This window comes from Aquarana catesbeiana, linkage group LG06 (assembly GCF_042186555.1).
Source record: "Aquarana catesbeiana isolate 2022-GZ linkage group LG06, ASM4218655v1, whole genome shotgun sequence".
Taxonomy (NCBI): domain Eukaryota; kingdom Metazoa; phylum Chordata; class Amphibia; order Anura; family Ranidae; genus Aquarana; species Aquarana catesbeiana.
In genome coordinates, this window is record NC_133329.1 from 88,593,360 (window position 1) to 88,601,699 (window position 8,340).

The window sequence follows — 8,340 nt, forward strand, 5'->3', positions numbered from 1 at the left end:
AAAAAAAGTAGAATAACAATCTAAAGCGTTAGTATATAAATAACATTTAAATACACAAACAAGTGAAAAAAAGAATAAAAAGAACAATAAAATGCTAAATAAAAAATCAAACTACCCAAAATACACATTCCCCTAAAAAGCCACACCCTCTAAATTAAATAAATAAATAATAATAATAATAAATAATAACAGGCAATAATTTTTTCAGCAAATTCTACATAAGCAGCTTAATGAAAATTGAGGGCTTCGGTTTTTGGCAAAAATCTATTTGACCTAAATCACTCCTCTCCTCCCAAATGACGACTGAAACCTGCTATGGTCAACATTTTTTTTTAATAAATATTATACATTTTCTAACACAAATGCAAAATGAAATAAAAAAAAAAAAAAAAATCAAACCAATTTTTAAATAGAATACATTTGCTGATAAAAATGTAAATTTAATTCCCCAACTTTTTTGCAAGAAAAATAAAACAATTAAAACAAAATAAAACAATTAAATAAAATAAAACAACACGCGTGCCATAATGAGCAAAAGTCACATGGGACGCAGCAGTCACTCAGCTGTCAATATATCAATATATGTATCATACGGCATTTCACACAGTACGGCGGGAAGACTGTCCCAGACCTTGCAGGAGGATCAATAGAAGTTATTTATTACCAACGTTTTGGTCTGATGCTTTGGATCTTCCTCCGGCAGATACATATGTGGCAAAAAAGTAAAATCCTTCAGAGGAACAAATTAATTTCCATAATTAGGTAAAAAACAAACAAAAAATAAATCACAATGACATATATCTACTTGTGATGGGACATGATGTATAGGTGTCCACTCACACTTACTGTAAATCTCATCAATATTTATCTCAGAACATTTTTGGTTATTTTAGAATGAACGGTCTAATAGACCCCCAAAGTTTCAATAAAGAGGACCTAAAAATATGCATTTGATAAATAGACGCAAAAATATCGTGCAACATGAATAATCGCAACTGCCACCATTTTATTCTCCAGGGCCTCTGCTTTCAGAAAAAATATATTTTAAGGTAAAAGTAATTTCTACCAAAAAAATGCAGATTTTAACATGTGCAAAAACATATAAAAAAAATGCCTCGATAGGTACAGTAAGTGGTAAATTAAAGTGTAAGAATAACACTGTGTGTTCTGGCTCCACCAATGCGTTTCGTCATATGTGATGTCATTAGGTGCCCCATACAAAATGCACTGGGCGGAGCTGGAACACACACAGTGCAAACCAGCCACTGCCATCTTGGTTTTGGGCAATCTGGTCATCCATTTGATACGATTTGTTTGTTTATCACCTACTGATTGTAAGTGTATTTACCTTTATTAACTATTGCTTGCCCTCTGGTTTACACTATGGAAAGTGTTTTTTCCTTTCTTTCTGACATCCTGTATGTAACTTTACTGCATACGGATCATGGCGTAATTGTCTGAAAAGGCGTTTGAAGGAAGTTGGAGGTTCTGTGATTTATAAAATAAGTGCCTGTCTGACCTCTCTTTATCGAGGGTCATTCAATTCCGGTAAGCCCCCCCTTTTTTACACCGTGGGGGTTTGCATGGTGGTCCGATGGCTGAGAAGCTTTGAGGCTTTTAAGGATTCACAATCTACCTTTTTGGTTCCGTCATATATATAGAGAATTGCTCAACATACACTATATTGCCAAAAGTATTGGGATCTTATGATCTTTAATGGCATCCCAGTATTAGTCCGTAGGGTTCCATATTAAGTTGGGCCACCCTTTGCAGCTATAACAGCTTCAACTCTTCTGGGAAGAGCATCAAAAAGAACACCTTTGGGATGAATTAGAGTGGAGACTGCGAGCCAGGCCTTCTCATCCACATCAGTCCCTGACCTCACAAATGCACTTCTGGAAGAATGGTCAAACATTCCCATAGACACACTCCTAAACCTTGTGGACAGCCTTCCTAGAAGAATTGAAGCTGTTATATCTGCAAAGGGTGGGCCAACTCAATATTGAACCCTACAGACTAAGACTGGGATGTCATTAAAGTTCATGTGCGTGTAAAGGCAGGTGTCCCAATACATTTGGCAATATAGTGTATTTTATGGCTCTACATTTGGATGTTTTGGTTTATTTTCTTTATGCACTTATTAGTGTATAAATATTCTGTAATTCATAGCCCCTTTTTTTGTATTATCTATTGTTTATCACTTGCAAGAATTACTAATGTAATTTCTATAGCACTGCACTATTGTTTTCCATGTAAATCCTGGTGCCTGTGCAGTTCCTGACCGTGTTCACAAATGACTAACACAGATCAGTCCCTGCTGCAGCCTCTCACTTTGTGACTTGCTACAAAGTTACAATGTACAGTCTGATCACTGGAGGAGAGGAGACAGGGGAAATGTTAAATAAAGTAAGGATGATATCTCCTCTGGCTTTTTAGTAATTGGGAAACACATTGGAGAACTTGTCAAGTCTCCGGTTGAGGCTGACAGTCCGGATCATCCTGATTTCAGTGATTTTCCTCTCCAGGATGATCAGATGCAGCACTGGATGGTAGATCTCTGGGTGTTCATCTGCAAGGAAATAGCTGAACATTTTTCTAACAGGCCGTTTCTTCAGCTGATGTTTAGAGGAAAGTCTCAGCCACTGGCTGGGCTCTTGGATGTGTCCGCTGCTTTGATGACAGCCTGGGAACTTCTCAGGAGGAATCGCTTTGCTTTGCATCTGCAGCAGAAAGTCCCCCTTCTAGAAATGTTCAACCCGGAGCTTTCTGTAAGGCTGAACTCCAGCCAAACCAGCAAATATATAGAGATGGGATACATGTACAGAGCCCTGAAAAAGTATTCATACCCCTTGACATTTTCCACATTTTGTTAGGTTACAACCAAAAATGTAAATGTATGTTATTGGGATTTTATGTGATAGACCAACACAAAGTGGCACATAATTGTGAACTGGAAGGAAAATGATAAATGGTTTTCAAAATTTCTTACAAATAAATATGTGAAAAGTGTGGCGTACATTTGTATTCAGCCCCCTTTACTCTGATACCCCTATCTAAAGTCTAGTGGAACCAATTGCCTTCAGAAATGGCCTAATTAGTAAATAGAGTCCACCTGTGTGTAATTTAATCTCAGTATAAATACAGCTGTTCTGTGAAGCCCTCAGAGGTTTGTTAGAGAACCTTAGTGAACAAACAACATCATGAAGGCCAAGGAACACACCAGACAGGTCAGGGATAAAGTTGTGGAGAAGCTTAAAGCAAGATTAGGTTATAAAAAAATATCTCAAGCTTTGAACATCTCACAGAGCACTGTTCAATGCATCATCCGAAAATGTAAAGAGTATGGCACAACTGCAAACCTACCAAGACATGGCCGTCCACCTAAACTGACAGGCCGGGCAAGGAGAACATTAATCAGAGAAGCAGCCAAGAGGCCCATGGTAACTCTGGAGGAGCTGCAGAGATCCACAGCTCAGGTGGGAGAATCTGTCCACAGGACAACTATAATGCCGCGTACACATGACCGGACTTTTCGACAGCAAACGTCCAATGGACCGAATCCGCCGGACAACCCGATCCTGTGTGGGCTTCATCGGACCTTTGCTGTCGAAAAATCAGATGGACTTTAGATTTGGAACATGTTTCAAATCTTTCTGATGGACTCGAGTCCGGTCGAAAAATCAGTTCGTCTGTATGCTAGTCCGACGGACTAAAACCGACGCTAGGGCAGCTATTGGCTACTGGCTATCAACTTCCTTTTTTTAGTCCGGTCGTACGTCATCACGTTCGAAACGATCGGACTTTGGTGTGATCGTGTGTAGGCAAGTCCGATTCGTTGGAACTCCGTCGAAAAGTCCTTCGGAATTCCGTTCGACGAAAAGTCCGGTCGTATGTATGCGGCATTAGTCGTGCACTGCACAAATCTGGCCTTTATGGAAGAGTGGCAAGAAGGGAGCCATTGTCGAAAAATATAAATTTTGGTGCCGAGACCAAAACCAAAAATGCAGAATACACTTTATATTTTTATATATAATTGTATTATTTTCGACTTTTTAATTATTATCATCGATTTAAATTAATATGAATTTATTGTTGGCCATTATTGGCACCTTTAGTGCAAGAAAAGCTCTGGAAAAATGCGGTCTGCAGTCTCCAACCATCTCTTGTATCATGTCTGCAATAACTTACTTAAACACTGCTAATAGTATGAGCAAAATTTCTATTCGGTGCACCCCTAGAAGACATGATACAGGAGATGGTCAGAGACTAGAGACATGATACAAGAGATCAATGCAGCCTCACCAGTGCCCATCAAATGCAGCCTCACAGTCTTTGCTATACTTGCACCTGCCTGATTACCAGTGTTTGACCCCCTGCTTGGCTCACGGACTTTGCTATACTTGCACCTGCCCGATTACCAGTGTTTGACCCCCTGCTTGGCTCACGGACTTTGCTATACTTGCACCTGCCAGATTACCAGTGTTTGACCCCTGGCTTGGCTCATGGACTTTGCTTATCACTTGCCTGTGATTGACCCTCAGCTGACCTTACCACAGCCTTCAATCTGCTCTCCTGTGTTCTACCCTCAGCCAGGCTTTTACTAAGTGTCCGGAATACTCCTTGTCATCTTCTCAAGCAAAGTCTCCAAGTGATCATCAGCTCAAGCCTTCTCAACCTGCTGGCAACCAGTGTTTCTTTGAGCCCTTTACCTCCTGTACCACCTTCAGGGGTATACTGTGCTTAGCCGCAAGGACAGCCTCTCTCAGCATCTTGGCCTTGGAAAAGGTACCTGACACAGCCTAGGACAAAAAGGGAGGGGTTAAAAAGTAACCCTAAGAAACAATCAAGGGAGATCAGCCACAGTATATGAATTAATTATTAGAAGCTTTATTGGTCAAAATTATTGACAGTGTTCCAATCCAGGCAGAACAACCCTACCCTGGTTGGATAATATTCATGTAATTTGCAAAAAATTCATGAATCACTAATAAAATCACATGGTAATAAGACAATATTGTCACAAATTAAAAAGCGCTAATGCATGACCCTGCTATATCAAGACTAATACCAAAGAGGAATAATGAACTTGAAAAGAAAATGAGTTTCCCAAGGGTGACACCAAAGGTAATTGTAGCAAAGGTGTCTCCAGCTTTCAATTAACTGCAGAGATCTGCTGTTTTCTGTGATTGACCAGTATAGGTCATTAAATATGCATCAGTTGAAGATGATTACCATCCTATTGGCTGATTCAGTCAAGTTTGAAGCTGGATCAAGGGAAACAATGTAAACACCCAAAGGTAAAGATTTCCGTTCGTATTGTGTCAAATGTCCATAGTATAGGTGTTTGTCAAAATGTGTATATGGTCTCCTATAAGATGACAATTAGACTGATATCACTGCAGCGGAGAAATCATCAATAGCAGAATATGTAGCACTTGGCTCATCTGTTGGCTCCAAAGTTATCCACCAATAAACAAAGTCCTAAACCTGCTGCATACATCAAAACGGGAATGTAATTGAACAATATTGGCCCGTGTATGGGCGTCTTACCCCAATTGTATCGCAGTTACAGGTCTCTGTATGTCCAGGATGGATTTCCAGATTCAGTCTGCTGAGATGTCCTTTGGATCAGTTGATGATTTTGGGCTGTAGTTTTAATTTGGTTGTAGCCATTGTATCATAAAAAGATAGCGCCTAAAACTGCTGGTATTTAGGGAGAGGATTCAATCATCCCAGGCATAGTGCAGGACACATGCAGAGATAGTGTCTGTGGAGTACGGCTTGGATAGTCCAAATAGCCTCCAGGTGGATATCAAGTGAATGTCAGATGAGCCGTTTAATCAGTCCAAACCTCCAGCGTGAATGGTAGGCAATTCTGCCTTATCGCTTGGACTTGGGGGTCATCAAGATATGTGGGGGCATGTTAGCGATACCCTCCGTCTACGCGTTTCGTACACTGGGACGTGTACTTCATCTGGACACAGCCTCAACGGTGCCCATCAGATGCAGCCTCACCAGTGCCCATTAGATGCAGCCTTATCAGTGTCCGTCAGATGCAGCCTCATAAGTGCCCGTTAGATGCAGCCTTATCAGTGCCCGTCAGATGCAGCCTCATCAGTGCCCGTTAGATGCAGCCTTATCAGTGCCCGTCAGATGCAGCCTCATCAGTCCCTGTTAGATGCAGCCTTATCAGTGCCCGTCAGATGCAGCGTCATCAGTGCCCGTTAGATGCAGCCTCATCAGTGCCCGTTAGATGCAGCCTTATCAGTGCCTGTCAGATGCAGCCTCATCAGTGCCCGTTAGATGCAGCCTTATCAGTGCCCGTTAGATGCAGCCTTATCAGTGCCCAACAGATGCAGCCTCATTAGTGCCCGTTAGATGCAGCCTTATCAGTGCCCGTCAGATGCAGCCTCATCAGTGCCCGTCAGATGCAGCCTCATCAGTGCCCGGATCAAAGCGGCGATCTCTTGCTGTGTCACGGAGCGGAGCTGGGTTTGATTTCCTCAGGCTGGGCAGCCGCAGTAACAATGTCCCGCCTCCTGTGATACATTAAACCGATTCAATGTCCTGGCATTGGATCAGTGTGCCATTTATCACAGGAGGCCGGACATTGTTACTGCAGTGGCCCAGACAATTCAGCTCCGTGACACAGGGAGATCACCGTTCTGTGTGAGGAGGAGGGAGGAGAGGAGGAGGGAGGAGAGGATTAGGGAGGAGGGAGGGGAGGACTGACTGAGCTGCCAGGATGACACCCGTGCAATGTGCGACACCCTGTACAGACCCCGCCCCCTTTTCGGTGCCATTATCAGCACCTTTTCTTCTTTCGATATGTTTCGGCGGCCGAAATTTCAGTACACCACTAGTCAAAAGAAAGCCATAAGAAGTGCAGTTTGCAAGAAGCCATGTGGGGGACACAGCAAACACATGGAAGAAGGTGCTCTGGTCAGATGAGACCAACATTGAACTTTTTGGCCTAAAAGCTAAACTCTATGTGTAGCGGTAAACTAACACTGCACATCACCCTGAACACACCATCCGTACTGTGAAACATGGTGGTGGCAGCATCATGTTGTGGGGATGCTTTTCTTCAGCAGGGACAGGGAAGCTGGTCAGAGTTGATGGGAAGATGGATGGAGCCAAATACAGGACAATCTCAGAAGAAAACCTGTTAGAGTCTGAAAAAGACTTGAGACTTTGGCGGAGGTTCATCTTCCAGCAGGACAACGACTCTAAACATACAACCAGAGCTACAATGGAATGGTTTAGATCAAAGCATATTCATGTGTTAGAATGGCCCAGTCAAAGTCCAGACCTAAATCCAATTGAGAATCTGTGGCAAGACTTGAAAATTGCTGTTCACAGACGCTCTCCATCCAATCTGACAGAGGTTGAAATATTTTGGAAAGAAGAATGGGGAAAAATGTCACTCTCTAGATGTGCAAAGCTGGTAGAGACATCCCCAAAAGACTTGCAGATTTAATTGCAGTGAAAGGAGGTTCTACAAAGTATTGACTCAGGAGGGCTGAATACAAATGCACCCCACACTTTTCACATATTTATTTGTGAAAACTTTGAAAACCATTTATCATTTTCCTTCCACTTCTCAATTATGTGCCACTTTGTGTTGGTGTATCACATAAGATCCCAATGAAAATACATTTTTGATTGTAACATGACAAACTCCTTTCTCTTGCAGCGTCATCTGAACCCACTCTTGTATGCAAGGCCTTGACTTGTGTCTCCCCACACTGTGTGCATCAATAGAAACACACAGCCTCATAGTCTAGTCCTCCAAGGTAACAGACCAGCTGGAGACTGCACTGTCCACTGGTGAAGTGTTATTAAACCCAAAACCAAAAATGTATTATATTGCAGCTTACCAGTCATTAGATGTGGTGGCTGCATTTTTTTTTCTGCATTGTTTGTTTCTTTATTTTCACTTGGTGTAATAAGAGGAAATCTTGCCAAAGTCATGTGAATTTGGTTTGTAGGCTCACTATATACATGCTACAATCTGATTGTACAATCTCTTTTAGATCTACCAACAATTATGTAGTACAGGGGCCTACCTGATTATAAATTAATTAGGTAGGTCTTCATAGTACATAGTTTTGGAAAATCTAAAATTGATTGTAGAAAGATTGCATCGTGTATGGTGATCCTAGACAGCTGTGTCCAGATTTATCTCCATTGGATGATTACTGACTACTGTAATATTTTGGATTTCCCATCAATTTCTATCTCAGAGGCAATAGCCATCAGGGAAATCTCCCCACTGGGGACTAAAAAAAAAAAGAAAGAAAAACTTGGCAGGGGGTCTAACCCTCCCCCACTCTATGC